General features: G+C 38.2%; 2 pseudogenes; both read left to right on the top strand.

Moving 5' to 3' along the window:
- Positions 1-5,088: 5,088 nt before the first annotated feature.
- Positions 5,089-6,648, top strand: LOC141494203 (alpha-enolase pseudogene; annotated as a pseudogene).
- A 315-nt stretch (positions 6,649-6,963) lies between these two features.
- Positions 6,964-19,563, top strand: part of LOC141494202 (ATP synthase F(0) complex subunit C1, mitochondrial-like) — a 50,922-nt pseudogene continuing 38,322 nt past the window's right edge.

Genomic DNA, 19,563 nt, shown 5'->3' with positions numbered 1-19,563 from the left:
TTCATGTTCCTATCACAAGTTCTTAAAAAGGATGCTTTTGAAATATACAGATAATTCTCATAAAGATTTTATAGAGATAAAAAAATTGAGCTAATAAAATGATAGCTATTGATGTTTTCCTAATTAACGATTTCAGAAAAAAATATTGTTAAGTAGGGCAAAGATTTTTCTCTACTTAAACATTTTAAGAATAACAATAATAATAATAACATGGATTATGCAAAATTAAGAGGCAGCTAGATGGTACAGTAGATAAGAGTTCTAGGTTTAGAGTCAAAACCTGAGTTTAAATCCTACCAAGTGTCCCTTAACCTCTCTCAGCTTCAGTTTCCTTATCTGTAAAATAAGGACCTACACCCTAATAGTACCCAATATCATGGGATAAAATGAAAAGTATTTTGCAAATGTTAGAGTACTATATAAATGCTAGCTGCTTTGTTAAAATGAAGGCTTGTTCTCCTTTACTAATAAATATGCACATATAAAAATTGTTTGAGATAAAACAGATAATATTATTTGGTGATCCTTTACCAAAATCAGTGTAGGGATAAAATAGTAGTCATATGACTGTCATAAGAAAGATAGCTATATGATTGTCAAAGGTGTTTGCCATTGTCATAGATGAAATTTCTTGTAGAGTCTAAATGGAAGATTTTCTATAGATAGTGGTCCTCTGTTTGCCCTGTTTATTGATATTTTTCTTATTGCATCAAGTTCAGGAATGTTATGGAGCTTTTTAAATGCAAATACTTAAAAGTATCCTAACAATCCCCAGATGAAAACCAAGTGATAAAGAATGCCTGTTGTCCAGATCATGAAGTTCAGTTGTATGGGTAGCACTAGGTTGGACTGGTTCATCAGTTTTCTTATCTTGGACAATCCCTACCAATATTCTTCTTGTGATATTCTGTTTTTTTTTTTTTGGCAAGGCAGCAAGGTTAAGTGACTTGACCAAGGTCACACAGGCCACACTAGGTAATTATTAAGTGTCTGAGGCCAAATTTGAACTCACCTGACTCTAAAGTCAGTGTTCTATCCATTGTGCCATCTAGCTGACCTTCTGGTGATATTCTAATATTATAAATCATGAAATATCACAATCTCTAAGGACTAAAAATTACAAAAATCTGAAAGTACATGAGTGTAAGCTTTATTTATTGATCTTTGTTCTCCCCCTCACCTCTTGTTGCTCCCCAACCCCCATAATAGTGCCTGGTGTATACTTAATACTTAATGATGGAATGAGAGGTGCCTGGTTGAATTAAGACTGCTGCGTTTCAGGATCATAGGTATACCAGATTTAGAGTTGGAAGAAACCTTAAAAGTCATCTCATCCAATGCCCTCATTTTACAGATAGTTCTTGTCCTTCGTTATTGAAGAAGACCAAAATGACATCACTTTGACAAATTACAGTGTGTCCTACTGTGCCTGATCAGACCAATATGAGCTCAGAATGCTCTACCACAGCTTGGGCACAAATAGTCCATGTGAACACCTGGGTGGCTACTCTAAACTTATGAGCGTTATGTTTCTTTGAGCTGCTTCAATTTTGCCTTCCTCATAGAGTGCAGTACCCTCACTGATGAGGGAACACCATACTGGGCGATCCTGTGCCATTATCTCCCAAACTGTGTGATCAGTTCTAAAATTCTTCAATGAGACCTTCAGGGTCTTTCAGTATCCCTTCTTCTAACCCCCTTGTGTGTTCTTGCCCTGTGTAAGCTCTCCATAAAATAGTTTTTTTTTTTGGCAAACATATGTCTGGCATTCTAACAATGTGTTTATCCCATCATAGTTGCACTCTCTGTATTAATGTTGGAATGCTAGGCAGTTTAGATTGAGAAAGGACCTCAGTGTCTGGTACGTTCTCCTGCCAGGTGATCTTCAGAACAGACAATTTAAATGGAAGCAATTCAGTTTCCTGATATGGTGCTGGTAGATTGTCCAAGTTTCACGGGCATACTGCATGTAACAATGAGGTCAGCACAATTAGTATTCAGTCTGATACTTCTCTCCCATACTAGCCCTGGCAATGTCAGTATCAGCCTCATTGTCAATGTGCACATCTTCGGAAAGGATGCTGCCAAGGTAAGTGAACTTGTCCACACTGCTCACAGGGATATTTCTCTTTTAGTCATTGCTGGTAAGATTCTTGCCAGAGTCCTTTTCAATAGATTGATTTTTCACCTGGAAGTTGGTCACCTCCCTGAGAGCCAGTGTGGCTTCAGAAAGGGTAGAGGAACAGTCAATATGGTGTTTGCTGCCCAACAAGTCGAGGAAAAATTCCAGGCCCAAAATATAGGTCTGTATACAACATTTGTAGATCTGACCAAGGCCTTTAATACCATCAGTCACAAAGGTTTATGGAAAATTATAGGGGCGGCTGGGTGGCACAGTGGATAGAGTACTGGCCTTGGAGTCAGGAGTGCCTGAGTTCAAATCCGGCCTCAGACACTTAATTACCTAGCCATGTGGCCTTAGGCAAGCCACTTAACCCCACTGCCTTGCAAAAAAAAAAACTAAAAAAAAAACAGAAAATTATGTCAAAATTTGGTTGCCTGGAGAAGTTCATCAGTATTGTACATCAATTTCATGATGGCATGCAGGCCTGGGTTCTGGATAGTGGACGATGTTCTTGAGATTTCCCAGGCACCAATGGAGTAAAACAAGGAAGTGTCCTTGCTCCCATATATTTTAGCATGATTTTTCAGCCATGTTGTCAAATGCCTTCACTGAGGATGAACATGGCTTCAAGGTCAGCTATTGCACTGATGGCAAATTCTTCAACTTGAAAAGGCTATAGCAAAGACCAAAGTGGAGGGAGTGTTGGTACATGATCTTCTGTTTGCAGATGATTGTACACTTAGTGCAGCCTCTGAAGCTGAGATACACACAATATGGATTGATTCTCTGCTGCTTGTGCTAATTCTGGTCTAACAATACCAAGAAAACATAGGTGCTCCATCAGCCAGAACCACACTATTCATATGTGGAACCATTGATTATAGCAAATGGAGAATATTTAACAGATGAGGAAACTAATCACTGACAACAAATTGCATGCAAGACATGGTTTTAATGATATCAACTGAGAGATGTAGGATATAAAATACTGGTGTGCCACTCATAGCAAGAGTGAGAGGCAATAGATAGGTTGCTGATGTGTTGCACTATAACCACATAATGTCAAAAGACCGGTGATCTGGAATTATGCTCAAAGAATTATTAAACTGCTCATACCCTTTGATCCAGCAATACCACTACTAAGTCTGTTTCCAGAAATGATTAGGGGAAAAAGGAAAAGAACCTATATGTTCTGAAATGTTTATAGTAGCTCTTTTTGTGGTGGCAAAGAACTGGAAATTACAGAGATGTACATCATTTGGGGGATAGTGAAACAAATTATGGTATATGTTGTGATGAAATACTACTATGCCATAAAAAATATGGAAAGACTTGCATGAAATAATGAAAGTGAAATGAACAGAGCCAAGAGAACACTGTATATAGTAAAAGCAATATTGTTTTAAGAATAACTTTGAGTGAATAAGTCATTTTGACTATTATAAATACCCAAATTAACTAAGGACATATAAAGATGCTATCTGCATCCAGAGAAAGAAATACCAAATAGAAGTATGTAAAGAATAATTTTACATATGCATGTATGTATGCATATATACACACATATTCATCTATTTGTGTATAGGTATAGCTATCAACCATATTTCCCCATGTATAAGACATATCCTTTTTCAGAGAATTTGGGGTCTAAAAACTGGGAGTATCTTATACAGTGGCTGTAGATTTTTTTCCTTGAATTTCCTGCTTTTTTGAGTTTGTTGTCTTTGTGCTCATTGTTTCACATTTGTTACTGGTATATTAGGCTATCTTTTGCCATGTTCTGCCTAGATATGACTCGGGAAATATTTTTGTCCAGTGCTGAATTCAAGTTCAAAGTGATCCATTTGCAAAGGTGAATGGAAATCATGCTGCTGAATGTCAGTTTGGTCCTCCTCCAACTGAGAAAACAATCCGCGACTGGCTATGAGAAGAATAAATTTACTAAAGGTCATGAGAGGCAAGTCAGCAAAATGACCTGATTTAGAGAGGGAATTGAAGAGATGGATTGAAGAGCAAAGGGCCATTGGAATTCCTGTGTCCACAAAGATAGTTCAGCATGAGGCAAGAAGAATTGCTGATGAAAAAGAAGTGACTGATTTCAAAGGAGGACACAATTGGTGCTTCAGATTCATGAAATGGAATGGACTAAACATGCATCCATGCACCAGACTTGCTCAAAAGATTCCTGAAAGCTATGAATGGAAGGCCCTTGAATTTCATGATGAATATAATAAGTTCAATAACTTTATGTAATCCATTTTTTCAAATTTTGGCGCCCTGAAATTAAAGTGCATCTTATACATGGGGAAATGCGGGGTGTGTATATATATAATATGTATATATATGTATATATATACATATTATATATATATAGTGTCTCATAGTCACCACTTCTAGGGTGGGGGGGGGGAAAAGAAAAAATAAATTTATTGTTAGTTATTATATATTTAAAAGGAATAGCAAGTGGTACATAATAGATTTGTGCAATCATCTTTTTTATTAATATTGTGTTATGGAAATGCTTGTTCCATAAATGAAAAAGTAAAAATAAAAGACCATTGAGAAGACTTGTAGAGTATTGGATAGATACACCATGGAGGATTTATGAAAACTAAGGAAGCAGAGAAGGAAGGACATGGGTTGGATTGCCCCAGAAAAAAATGTTTAGCAACTCCAACAATGTCAAATATGTCCCTGAAACAAAGTCCCACTTTTGTAAGCATTGGCTCTGGGTTCAAGTCCTAGTTCTGTCACTTCCTATGTGAACATAAGCAAATTATTTAACTCCCCTGGGCTTTTTTTTCTCTCCTGTAAAATGAGAGGATTGATCTGCATGGTCTCTAAGTTATTTTGGGACTCTAGATCTTTGATTTTTGCTGAGTTGAACCTATTTTTTTTACTAAAAAAATGCCAAACAAACCAACAATGAACTCTCTGCCTTGGTTCTCTGAACCTAGGGAGCAATGCCCATCCAGAAACTCAATGTGTTGATTTTGAGGGTCCAAGCAAGAGACATCTTTGACTCTTGAGGAAACCCCATTGTTGAAGTCAAACTCTACACTGCAAAAAGTCTCTTCTAAGCTGCTATGCCAGTGGAACTTCTACTGGCATTCATGAAACCCTGGAGCTCCAAGACAATGATAAGACCTGATATTTGGGGAAAGGTGTCTCAAAAGCAGTTGAACACATCAATAAAAGTATTGCTCCAACCTTGGTTAGCAAGAAACTGAATACTGTGGAGCAGAAGATTGACAAACTGATGACAGAGATGAATAGCACTGAAAATAAATATAAATTTGGTGCAAATGCCAGATTGGGAATGTCTCTGGCTGTTGGTAAGGCTGGAGTTGCTGAGAAAAGTGTCTCCTTGTTCCACCAAATTGCTGACCTTGCAGGCAATGAAGAAGTCATCCTGCCAGTTCGAGCCTTCAATGTATTCAGTGGTGACTCCCATGCTGGGAATCCCATGCTGGGACAATGCAGGAGTTAATGATCCTCCCTGTTGGAACAATAAACTTCAAGGAGGTCAAGAACATTGGAGCTGAGGTCTATCACAACCTGATCAATGTGATTGAGCAGAAATATGGTTAAGATGCTACCAGTGTAGGAGATGAATGTGGCTTTGCTCCTAACATCCTGGAGAAACAAGAAACTCTGAGATGCTGAAGGAAGTTATTGGTAAGACTGGCTATACTGGCAAAGTTGTAATTGGCATGGGTGCTGTTGCCTCTGAATTCTTCCAGTCTGGGAAATATGACTTGGATTTCAAGTTTGCTGATGACCCCAACCAGTATTTCTCATCTGTTGAACTTGGGGACATTTATAATATTTTCTTTTTAAAAAAAACTTTAAGGCAATTTGGCTAAGAGACTTGTCTAAAGTCACACAGGCAATTATTAAGTGTCTGAGGCAAGATTTAAACTCAGGTCCTCTTGACTCCAGGGCTGATGTTTTATCCACTGCTCTACCTAGCTGTCCTCTACAAGATTTTCATCAAGGACTTTCCAGTGGTATCTATAGAACCCTTTGACCAGGATGATTGGGACAATAGAAGAATTTTACTGAAACTACAGGCATCCAGGTGGTAAGGGATGATCTCACAATGACCAATCCCAAGCACAATAAAAAGGCTGTAAGAAAATCTACTACCTCCTGCTCCAAGTGAGTCAGATTGGCTACATGACTGAATCTCTTTAGGTATACAAGCTGGCCCAGTCCAATAGGTGGGGTGTAATGGTTTCCCATCATTCTGGGGAGACTGAAGACACCTTCATCACAGACCTGGTTTCTGTACTGGGCAGATCAAGACTGGTGCTCCCTGCCAATCTGAACATTTAGCCAAATATAACCAACTTCTCAGAATTGAGGGAGAGTTGGGCAGCAAAGCTAAATTCCCTGGAAGGAACTTCAGAAACCTCAAGTTAAGTAAGCTCCATGGTCAGGAGGTCTCAGAGCTAGTAGGTGCCAGTCAACTCTGTAGTTGTCCTTGTCCAAAGAATGAGCAGCATCAAGTAGTAGACTAGTTTTGTTTTGGGGATGGGGGTTGCTGCTTCTTAAGTCCTCTCTCCCTTCTACTTTTTTTGTGTTCTCACTGCTTCATGGAACTGTCTCACCAGAGACCGTACTAAATCATTTGGTCCTCTTTTGGAAGACTTTATCATCTTGTGACTTGGTTAGTCACTGGCAGTGATGATGTGGAACCATATATTTGAGATGCAGCCACAAAAAGCCCACAGGACAGATCCTTAGTGGCTTATATGTGCTTAATAAAAGTATTCAATTGGATGGGAGTAGGACTCTGGGGCCAAGAAGCTGAAACTGGAAGTCTCTAGAGCAGGATGCAGATCATGGTGGCACTCCACATTTCCCCAGCCCTGATTTGCTGCTATACCAGGGTCTTGTCAGGCCTGTATCTGCATCTGTCCTGAATAGGTCAGAGATCTATTTGGAATAGCTCACTTGTAGCAGTACCCTGCTCCAGCTGGCCCGTCAGGAGCTCCAGACCAGAGCTATTTCCTGGGACATTGACACAACTGCCAAATTCATTGAGCCTGGGGTCACCACAGTTGGGGTGGCTAACTCAGGGCCAGGTATCAGGTCAGTATTTGGCAGTTTAATCATTGGCTATGCCAGGAACCCATCCCTAAAGCAGCAGTTCTTCTCCTACACCATCCTGAACTTTGCCCTATCTGAAGTTATGGGTCTCTTCTTGGTGGCCTTCCTCATCCTCTTCACCAGGTGAGGCTCTGTGGAAGGCTGCTTGCCTCCATCCCACTGCTTTGTCTCCAGTCCTAAGCCCCTTGCTGGAGTGTGCCGAGTTTTAATGTTAAACATCATGTTTCTTTTAAAAAACTGAATAAATAAAATAAAAGTCTTCAGTAATCCACTGGGAAGAAAAGGCAAACAAAAAGCAAGAACACTCATTTGCAAGGTCTTCTTGTGAAAAGGAGCAATTTTTCCTTAGTTCAGGAATCAAATCAATGTTTTTGTTCTAATTAGCAGTGTATTTTAGCCAAAGGAAATAATAAGAATCTATGGGACTTTCATTTGTGGCAGTTACAGATCTAAACAATTAATCTCAGAATTTTAGTTCCTGAAGGAACCTTGGATATTACCCTGGGTCACCTTTATTGCACAGATGAGAAAAAGAGGTTCACCAAACTGTGAAGCAAATGAGCTAGATCCAGGACCAGACTTTCTGACACTTAATCTAGGGCCATTGATTTTTAAAAATTAAGTTAAAATGTTCTTCAAGCAGTAAGCATTTATTTTCTCCCCCCTGAAAAATGCAATAAAAAAGCAAATAACAAAAGCCACCAGTGAACAAATTGACAATCAAACAAAACAAATTTCTGCAATGACCCTGAATAGCAACATATGTCTCATTATGCATCATGAGTTCATCAACCCTTTGTGGGGTTGATCATCATCTATTCTCTGCAGTTATAGTTTTCTAGGACCCAGTACACTATATTTATATGGAGTCTTTCATTATTATTTTATGAGATTAACTCAGCCATATCTTAGATAGTATCCAACCCATTATTAAAATCTTACATTCTGAGCCCCCCAAATGCAATTTTGCTAAATTAATTCCCACTCTAGGGGGCTTTGTGGGTCTCCAAACACTGTAAAGTCTAGAAATTTCCCTTATGACTGCTTTTTGATGATTCTTTAAGCCACAGTAAAACCAGTCCCAAAGATGACATTTCATTCTACTTTCCTGGAGAATCAGATAAATGAACCACTTTCTCTGTATGAAATTCATGTTCATTACAATAGGTTTTCTGTTTAGAACAAGTAAGATTGATGATCATTGTCCCTCAAAAATGGCTCACTCAAATGCTATTTGAGATTTTTTGTAAGTTAACACATGGATACTCTCCCCTCCATTTTTTTATTAGACCTGTGTTCATATTTCACTACTTCCCCCCCCCCAAATTGTGAATGTTTTGCACCATCTGTGAACACCAGTCTGCTCTCTCTCTCTCTCTCTCTCTCTCTTCCCCCAAAGAAAGGCACAGAGCTACTGTATTTTTTCATATATTTATTTCCGATAATCCATGACTATTTATCTCTTACATAAACAAGATGAGGTGAATGAATCATTCCTAATTTTCATATATTATTATTTATAGAAGTAAAATGTTTAAAAAAATTTTTTGCAAGTAATTGGGGTGAAGTGACTTTCTCAGGGTAACACAACTAGTAACTGTCACGTGTCTGAGGCTGAATTTGAACTCACATACTCCTGATTCCAGAACTAGTGCTCTTTCCACTTAGCTGCTCCATCAAATGCTTTTAAACAATTTAGACTCCTATATAAATGTACAAAACTCTTATCCTATTACTTTTATCATATTACCAGTCTTCTCTTGTGTATTGAAAAACATAAGACATAGTCTGATCTTGCTATCTCTTATACTTTATGTTTCTTCCTTAAGAATATGATTTCTCTCTCATCACACTCAATTTGGATCAATGTATACCATGGAAACAATGTAAAGACTGGCAAATTACCTTCTGTGGTGGTTGGGGGAGGGAAGTAAGATTAGGGGAAAAATTGTAAAACTCAAAATAAATAAAATCTTTAATTAAAAAAAAGCATAAGATATAAGAACATTGGAAAGATAGATGAGCAGGTTATGAATGACTTTGAATGTCAAATTGAGGATTTTATATTTTATCTAGATAAGGATCCACTGGAATTTATTATGTGAATTAGATCTATTAGAGTCAGACTTGTGTTTTAAGAAAATCACTTTGACTGCTGAGTGGAGAAAGGACTAGAATGTGTATCGACTTGTGGCAGGCAGACCCACTGGAAAGTTATTTTAATAATCCAGGTGTGAGGTGATGAGGATCTGCAAGAGAATGATAGCAGTGTCAGAGGAAAGAAAGAGGCACATACAAAACATGTTATAAAGGTAAAATTTGCAGGTCTTGGTTCAATGACTTTCACAATCTGGTCCCACTCTGCAATATTGCCTTCAATTTTGAGTGCCACATTTTAGAAAGGATATTTACTATCCAGAGAGTGTTTGATTCAGTAATTCAATAATATTTATTAAGTGCTCATCAACATGGTGTGGGAATTAAAAGAGCAGGACTTTTTAACATGGAGTCCTTCAATTTTTTTTTTATTTTATGCTATTTTCTTATTTGTTTCCTTAACATTATTCTGAGAAGGAGTCCATAGGTTTCATCTGCCTGCCAAAAGGATCCATGTCATAAAAAATGTTAAGATCTCTTGCCATGGAAGGATCTACTAAAGGAACTGGGTTTGTCTAGCCTGTGAAAGAGAAGACTTTTAGTTGTTTTCAAATATTTAAGAGACTCATGTGGCAAGAAGATTCGATTTATTTTGTTTGGAACAAGGGCATATGTCTCCCCTAATAGAACTTTTTCTTAACTATAGGAATTATTTCATTTTTCTGTCTCTGAATCACCATTATCTAGTACAAGGCCTGATATATGTTAGGTGTTTATCAAATATTTTTTGATTGATTTATTGAAGTGTAGAAATCAAAGATAAGCATTTTAAGCTTTGTATAAGGAAAAACTTAACAAAGTAATCCCAAAGTGAAATAGGTTTCCTTTGGAGACAAGGTCTTCCTTATCATTTGATTATTTGGCATCTTTAGGCAAAGACTGAATGACTGCTTATTTCTTGTTAGAATATGAGCCTCCCCCCCTTTTTCTTTGGTAAGGCAATGGGGTTAAGTGACTTGCTCAAGGTCACACAGCTAGATGATTATTGTATCTGAGGTCAAATTTGGACTCATGTCCTCCTGGTATCAGGACTGGGGCTCTATCCAGTGTGCCACTTAGCTGCCCTGAATAAGAGCTTTTTCATGAAACTTTAATGAAACATTAATGAAACATAGTGGAACATTAGTGAACCATTAGTGGAATAGTGAACTGGTCCAACCATTCTGAAATTATGCCCAAAATGCTATAAAAATCTGTATATTCTTCAATCCAGCAATACTAATATTGGGTCTGTATTCCAAAGAAATCAAAGAAAAAAGAAAAGGTCCTAAATGTTCAAAAATATTTAAAGTAATTCTTTTTTTTTGTGGTGGTAAAGAATTGAACATTGAGAGAATGTTCATCAATTGAGGAATGATTAAATGAATTTTGGAATATGATTGTAATAGAATACTATTTTGCTATGGGAAATGATGAGGGTTTCAGAAAAACATGGGAAGACCTATATAAGCTGATACAAAGTGAAGTAAGAAGAATTAGGAGATCACGGTGTACAATATCAGCAATGTTGTAATGATGATGATGGTCAACTGTTGAAAAACTTGGTTACTCTTATCAATACATGATCCAAGACAATTCCTAAGGACTGATGAAGAAAAAATGCTATGCACTTCCTGAGAGAATTAATGAACTTTGAGTGCAAATTGAAGTAGAATTTTCTTCTTTCCTTCCTTCCTTCCTTCCTTCCTTCCTTCCTTCCTTCCTTCCTTCCTTCCTTCCTTCCTTCCTTCCTTCCTTCCTTCCTTCCTTCCTTCCTTCCTTCCTTCCTTCCTTCTTTCTTTTCTTTCTTCTCTTCCTTCCTTTCTTTTTTTATAATATTTATTTATTCTCATTTTGTACAAATGTTTTCTTATACATTAATAAAATATTCTTGTTTAAGAATAAAGAAAATACCCCCTCTCCCCAAAAAATATAGACTCACTTGAGCAATAAAGTAAAGGGGGAGAGAAAAAAAATTAAAAAAAATAATAGTAGTAATTATGGGTATGGCCAGGTGGTGCAGTGGACGGAGCATCAGCCCTGGAGTCTAGAGCACCCGAGCCGACATCTGGCCCCGTACACCCAACAATCACCCAGCCGTGTGACATGCAAGCCACCTGAACCCCACTGCCCTGCAAAAAACAACAAAAAAAGAAAAAACCCAAAATAAAATAAAATAGCAATAATAGTAGGGGTGGCTAGGTGGTGGACAGAGCATTGGCCCTTGAGCCAGGAGCACCTGGGTCCAAATCTGGCCTCAGACACCCAATGATCACCCTGCTATGCAGCCCCAGGTGGGCCACTCAGCCCCATTTGCCCTGCACCCCCCCCAAAAAATAATAATAATAAAAAATGTGCTTGAGTCTTTGTTCCAACACCAACAACTCTGTTGCGAGTGGGTCACATTCTTTATGATAAGTCCATGGCAAAAGTTACTTCCATATTTTTCCACCATTGCCATTGTTGATCGCAACTCCCTCCTTTAGTATTTCTCCACTACCATGTACTATATTTTTCTCTCTCCTTTCACTCTGACTCTGCTGTAGTGTAGCTGAGTGGAGCAGCAGACAGATCCCTGGCCCCGGGGCCAAAAGGCCCTGAGCTCCCATACCACCCCTTAGGCCCAGCATCCACCTGGCCCCATGGTCCCGGACAGGCTGTCTAATCCCAGCCCCCTTGCAAGAAGTAAAAAAGAAAATGTGTTATATCTGACCACTCTCCCCCCGCCCTCCTGTGGTCCATCCTCTCCTCCATCCTTCACATCGCCCCCCCTTCCCCCTGTCCCCGCCTCCTTCTTACTCCAGATGCCTATACCCCATTGAGTATATATGCTGTTTCCTCTCCTAGCCACCTCTGATGAGAGCAAAGATTCCCTCGTTCCCCCTTGCCTTCCCCCATTCCATATCATTGAAGTAGCTCATTGTAATAAAGAAAAATCTTATTATATGAAATATCTTGGCCTATTCCCCCTCTCCTTTTTCTTTCTCACATTATATTTTCCTTTTTTCTGTTGACTCCATTTTACTCCACATTTTATCTTTGAATTCAGCTTTCTCCTGTGCTTCAACTATAAAAGCTCCCTCTTCCAGCTCTATTAGCTGAGAAGGTTCATATGAGTATTATCAGTGTCATTTTTCTATGCAGGAATACATGCAGTTCATCCTCATTAAGTCTCTCACATTTTCCCCCTCTCCTCCAATCTCTATGCTTCACCTGAGTCCTGTATCTGAAGATCAAACCTTCTGTTCAGCTCTGGCCATTCCAACAGGAACATTTGAAATTCCCCTGGTTCAATGAAAGTCCATCTTTTTCCCTGGAAGAGGACATTCATTTTTGCTGGGTAGTTGATTCTTGGTTGCATTCTAAGCTCTTTTGCCTTCTGGTATATTATATTCCAAGCCCTACGAGCTTCCAGTGTAGCTGCTGCTAAATCCTGTGTGATCCTGACTGCAGCTCCATGATATTTGAACTGTGTCCTTCTGGCTGCTTATAATATTTTCTCTTTGACTTGGGAGTTCTGGAACTTGGCTATAATATTCATAGGGGTTGGTTTTTTGGGATCACTTTCTTAGGGGGGTTGGTGGATTCTCTCCATTTCTATTTTGCCCTCTGATTCTAGAATATCAGGGCAATTTTCTTGTAGTAATTCTTTGAAAATGATGTCAAGGCTCTTTTCCTGATCATGACTTTCAGGTATTCCAATAATTTTTAAATTATCTTTCCTAAGCCTGTTTTCCATATCAGTTGTTTTTTCAATGAGATATGTCACATTTTCTTCTAATTTTTCATTTTTTTGGTTTTGAAGTATTGATTCCTGATTTCTGGTAAATTCATCGATCTCCCCGAATTCTATTCTTTGTCTGAAGGATTTGTTCTCCTCAGAGAGTTTTCTTATCTCTTTTTTCCATCTGGCCAATTTTGCTTTTTAAAGCATTCTTCTCCTCAACTTTTTGAACTGTTTTATCCATTTGACTTAAGCTGGTTTTTAGCATGCTATTTTCTTCAGCATTTTTTTGGATTTCCTTGACTAGGCTGCTGACTTCATTTTCATGTTTTTCCTGCATCTCTCTCCTTTCTTTTCCCAGTTTTTCTTCCAACTCCCTCATTTGATTTTCAAAGTCTTTTCTGAGCTCTGTCATAGCCTGAGCCCAATTTCTATTTTTCCTGGAGTCTTTAGATGCAAGATCTTAGGCTTCCTCATCTTCAGACTGAGTATATTGATCCTTCTTGGGTTCATAGATAATGTATTTCTCAATGGTGTTTCTCTTGTTTCTCTGCTTGCTCATTTTCCCAGTCTAAGCCTGTTTTGGGGGGTGCTTCCTGAGCTTTTGGGACACTCCCACAAGGGTCTCAGTGTGTGAGGCTCTGTCCTCCCCCCTGGTCTGTGAATGACCACAAGCTCCCCCTCCCACCTCTGCCACGGGGCTGAGGTGGGGGGGGGGTCCTGCTGTTCTATGGGGGGGCCTGGACTGTGAACAGGATCTGAATGTGGTCAGAGCCCCAGAATCCTGTTCCAGGGTCAGAGCTCTGCAATCTCTCTCTCTTCACTCCCCTCCTTAGGTTCAATGGGCTCATGCCCTGGGGGTGCCTGCTTAAGGGCTCCACCTGCTTCTGTTTCCTGGATCTGGAATGCAGTGGCCATACTGCTCTCTGTGTGCTCTGAGGGCTGGGCTTCATGTCCTAGCTCTGGCAGAGGTACCCTGGCTGTTCCCCCAATTTGTGCCTGGTGCTCCCTGGGGCGTAGGCCAGGAAACTGCCCCCGCTGCTGTGGGCTTCGGCTCCCAGAACCCTGGGGCTTCCTCCAGGAGGCTGAAGTTCTTTAGCTCTGGCGGGCCACCACTCTGGTGGGCCACCCCTGTGGCGGGCCGCCCCTCCGACCCCGGGGAGCAGAGCCTTTCTGCTCTTTTCCAGGTTACCTTGAGTAGAAGAGCTGCCTCACTGGGTCCCTCTGTGGTTTCTGTCTCTGGAAAGTTTAGTTAGAGTCTTTAGTTTCAAAGATTTATGAGAGAGCACCCAGGACAGGATCCACTCTTGTCGCCATCTTGGCTCCACACCCCCTCTTTCTTTTTTCCCTCTTTCTTTCTTTCTTTCTTTCTTTCTTTCTTTCTTTCTTTCTTTCTTTCTTTCTTTCTTTCTTTCTTTCTTTCTTCCTTCCTTCCTTCCTTCCTTCCTTCCTTCCTTCCTTCCTTCCTTCCTTCCTTCCTTCCTTCCTTCCTTCCTTCCTTCCTTCCTTTCTTTCTTTCTTTCTTTCTTTCTTTCTTTCTTTCTTTCTTTCTTTCTTTCTTTCTTTCTTTCCTTTCTTCCCTCCATCTCTCCCTCCCTCTCTCCCTTCCTCCTCCCTCCTTCCTTCTTTCTTTCCTTCTTCAATATGGCTAAAATGAAAATATCTTTTACATGATTTCACATGCAGAATATTTTTTTTAGGTTTTTGCAAGGCAAATGGGGTTAAGTGGCTTGCACAAGGCCACACAGCTAGGTAATTATTAAGTATCTGAGACCGGATTTGAACCCAGGTACTCCTGACTCCAAGGCTGGTGCTTTATCTACTATGCCACCTAGCCACCCCAAAGATAGAATATTTTTAAAAAACTATCTGTGCCATATTTATTTTGTGAATCACTTCCCATTTACATTTTCATCTGGTTCTTATTGCACCTGGAAGTTGCCCCAGTTTCACATCTCCGCTTTACATCATATGAATGAATAAAGTATTTATTAAACTTTTATTTAACAGTCCAAAAACACTGTCCCTAGTTAAGTCCTAGGAACACATGATAATGATGAGGTTTGTCATTCAGTATTGAAGAAGACCACAATGACATATGATACCAAGATAAGTAGAAGGATTGGCTTTAAGTGAAGGGTTGTCACATGTAGAATTGATGTCACTGTTTAATTTCTCAGAGGGTTGGGAAGGAGCAAATCTGGAATTCAAAATATAAAGAAGAAGTGCTAAAAATAAATAATGTTTTAAAAAAAGATGTTAGGAGGCATCTAGGTGGCACAGTAGATAGAGCACTGGAGTCAGGAGGATCTGAGTTCAAATTTGATCTCAGACACTTAATAATTACTTAGTTTTGTGACCTTGGGCAAGTCACTCTTAACCCCATTGCCTTAAATAAAAAAAATTTAAATGTCAATCCCTTGAGGACAAGGACAATATTCTCTTTTTCCCTTTGTATTCCTAGCCTTTAGCCAAGTGACTGGAGCATAATGTGCACTTACTAAATTTTTTTTTTATGGTGATGATGATATCTTAGAGTATTTCTCTCATATACAAATGGATTAGACTAAATCAGAGGTAGGGAACATCTGGCTTGCTGGCTGTATAAAGCCTGTGGTCTGAGGCTGCTATGGCAACTTCAGGTAAGACTCAAAATTCAATAATCTCGGAGTTTTTGAAGAGGTGAATTAATTAAATGCTTGACAAAATATAACCTGCCTATGATGTTATAAATATCCAAATGACTTTTGGAAGAAAAAAGAAGATTCCCTGACCCTGAATGAGCTTTAAGTTTCCTTCCAAATTTGAGATGTTTTGTCCAAGATAAGCCCTCCCATTTCTATTATTATGTGCTCTTTCCCTGGAATACGTCAGGTACATTCTCCTCTTTGTGACTTATATTATTTTCATGTCTCAAATGTTTTACCTTTTATTCTCTAATCATCTAATCTTGTACATCTTATAGAGCCCTATCCATAGGAGGTCTTTTCTGATGACTCTATCCCACAGTGGTCTGAACCTTCTATACTTTTTCTTATACTGTATTATTACTATTTTTTTAGGTTTTTGCAAGGCAAATGGGGTTAAGTGGCTTGCCCAAGGCCACACGGCTAGGTAATTATTAAGTGTCTGAGACCGGATTTGAACCCAGGTACTCCTGACTCCAAGGCCGGTGCTTTATCCACTATGCCACCTAGCCACCCCAATATACTGTATTATTATTCTTATACTATAAATCACATACTATCTGTTCCACACATTTGGTACTTACCATATGCTATATTGTATTGCAATTTAGTTGTGCAGAAGTATATATCTTGTTTCACCAACAACTGAACTATAAGTTCCTTGAAGGCAAAGACTAGATCTTACAGGTCTAAGAGTCAAGAAGGAGTTCTAATCCCACCTAAAATATTTACTGGCTATGTGACTCTAGAATTCTTAACTATAAAATATGAGGGTTGAATTTATTGGACACTAAAGTCCCTTTCGGTTTTAAAATCTTTGATCTGTGATTATATCTATCTCTGTGTCTTTATCTCTTTGTATCAATGTGGTACCTTATTTATATAAGTAAAGGCACTCAAAATCCATCTGTTTGTAATTATTTATGTACCTGAAGAATATGTTTTATCAATGTGGTCTCTTTATCAAGGCTAAATGTAACTCAACTATACCATCAGACTGTATTCTTAAGTTACTTTTTACCATAAAACCTTATTATCTGGTGGATTTCCCCCCTGATGTCAAACCTGTCTGAAATTAGCTATGGTAGACTTATAGTTGACTGACAGTTTGCACATGAATCCTTTCCAGCTTATTGGTAACCATCATATCTTGAACTCTCTTAGTATAACTTTTGAGAATCTAGAGTCACCTTCACACAACAGTGAAATTTGAAAGTTAGCATTTTACTGGTAATTGAAGATGATTATTTAATAGTGTTATTATTCATCTCCTATTCCATGCCTCATTTTATATCTGACAGTTTTCTCCTTAGCTGATTTTGGGAAAAAATTTTAATTCTTCCAAGACATATCTTAAAGGCTTAATGGAAATAAGTTTTGGCCTATTTGCCATAATTGTCAAATGGCCTGAAGAAAAAAGAAATAGGTAACAAATTTAGGAGAAATTCAATATTTTTTTTTTTTTTGCTTCTCTTTTTAAAGGCCTGGTTGTAGGTTTTCATTGGAAACTGGAACATATTAGTTGAAGTCAGATCTTTGTGTTCTCTTAACCTAATAAAGAGTTAAGAAATAAAGACTTCATTTTGCTTCCCTTGAAAGTAAATGAAATCAATCTTCTTTAAAGTTAACTTCAGGAGTTAAAAGGAGGGGAAGAGAGAGTTATTCATAGAGAGATTTGGAATGTAGACTAAATCAAACTGGGTGGTCCATCTTCCTCTCCTCTCTTGATTTTTTAAAGCCTTCATGATCTGGCCCAATCTTTCCAATCCTGGTATAGATTATAGACCTTCCTGTATTCTGTGGTTCAGCCAGTCACATCTTCTTGTTCTTCTTCACATATTCTGTCTCCTATCTTTATACCTTTGCACTGAATGTCCTCCAACCCTTATAGACTGTCACACCTCATCTCCTCTTCTTAAGATATCTTTTTTCCTTTCAAAATTATGTACCATTTCTTATAAATTAAGCTGCTAGTTTCCTTCCAGTCAATGTATTTATTTTCTTTTTTTTACTCATATAGGTATATTTTATCTCCAAAACTAAATTGCAAGCTTTTTGAGGGCAGCAACTAATTTGTATCTGCTTTTGTATCTTCACCACTTAGCACAATGTTTGTCACTTAAATGTTTGATAACTGATTTATTAATTAATCCCTCTAATATTTTTATGTCTTGTTAGACAAAAGTGACTTTTCTGCATTGTCATAAGGAAGTTTGTAAAGGAAGGAAGAAGGCTAAAACTCACATGAAGAATTCATCTCATGTCTTCAATATCCTGGTCCTTGTAGCAGGGAGGGACCCTTAAAATCTTGCGGTGAATCACTCTGATTGACACTTCCACAGAAATTATTCTGAGAGCTCAACTAATTTTCATAATTAGTTCTAATCATTGTCATAGTATTAAGACAATGGGCCAGCAAAATGTAGAGTTGCAATGAGGGGCGCTGTTTAGTACTAACTTTTATGAATATACATGTTTTAAGTCTGAAAATATTCTGTTCTCCATGGCAAGTTGGTATTAATTTTGTGACACATCAAGTTTCATGTGAAGGTTTGAAGTATAGCAGGCAAATTTTTCAATACTTTCCTATGGAGCATGAAATTTTTGAACCATTCCTGTTGAGGAATTCAAAGCTGAAGATTTATGAGCTATCCAATGAATGAATCGATCAAAAAGCAAACACTTATTAAGTGTTGACCATTTATCAGATACAATATTAGATAAAATATGGATAAAAATTAAAAAATGAAATTTGTCCTTCCATGATCATCCACTAGAGACAACCATTTAAAAAAAATTGTCAGGTGTCTAGGTGGTGCAGTGGATAGAGCACCGGCCCTGGAGTCAAGAGTACCTGAGTTCAAATCTGGCCTCAGACACTTAATAATTACCTAGCCATGTGGCCTTGGGTAAGCCACTTAACCCCATCTGCCTTGCAAAAACCTAAAAACAAAAATTGTGATTGGTCACAAAGGGGTTAAGAGCTAACTAAAGAGACCTGGTTAGTTTGGCACAGATGTATCCCATTATCCAAAAGAAAGAAGCATATGTTTCACTGAAGGAGAATAATGATGCCATTTTATGATATAATGAATAGTTTCTTCTTGTTCTTTTTCTTTTCCTCCTCCTTTTCCTTCTTTTCCTCCTCTTCCTCCTTTTTCTTGCTCTTGTTCTTTTCCCCTTCTCTTTTTCTCTTCCTTCTCCTCCTTTTCCCTCCTTCCCTTTCTCATTCTCCTTCCTGCTATTCCTTTTCCTCCTCTTAGTACAGTTTCTAACACATAGCAAGATATGGATGGGAATAGACCTATAATTTCATTGGTGTAGGAAACCAATACAAATTTTACCAATACAATGGATGAACTATTAATGTCCAATACAAATTTTACCAATACAAATTAATGTCCTTTTTGCAACTTTTAGTCTTAGTTGTCTAGAGCATAGAGAGGTTAAATGACTTATTCAGAATCACACAGCCATTTTATGTCAGATATAAAAATTTAATGTCTTTCTGGCTCTTATATCAACTCTATTGTATTGTCTTGTTGGATCATAGTGAATGTTTAATAAATGCTTTTGATTTATCTATAGATTGATGATGGAGGAATTGGATAAAAAATAATCTTATAGACAGGTAAATATTTTCTAATTGTTTCATTTCAATAAATGACATACATCTAATTAAAACCAGAGTAATTCACATCCCTGTTAATTTTCCAATTTTTTTAAGATAATGAAACAAACGTCCATCTATTCATTACACATATCTTTGCAATCCT

Source organism: Macrotis lagotis, chromosome 7 (assembly GCF_037893015.1).
Source record: "Macrotis lagotis isolate mMagLag1 chromosome 7, bilby.v1.9.chrom.fasta, whole genome shotgun sequence".
Taxonomy (NCBI): Eukaryota; Metazoa; Chordata; class Mammalia; order Peramelemorphia; family Peramelidae; genus Macrotis; species Macrotis lagotis.
Note: the sequence above shows the minus strand (reverse complement) of the source record. Positions and strands in the feature narration are given on the sequence as shown.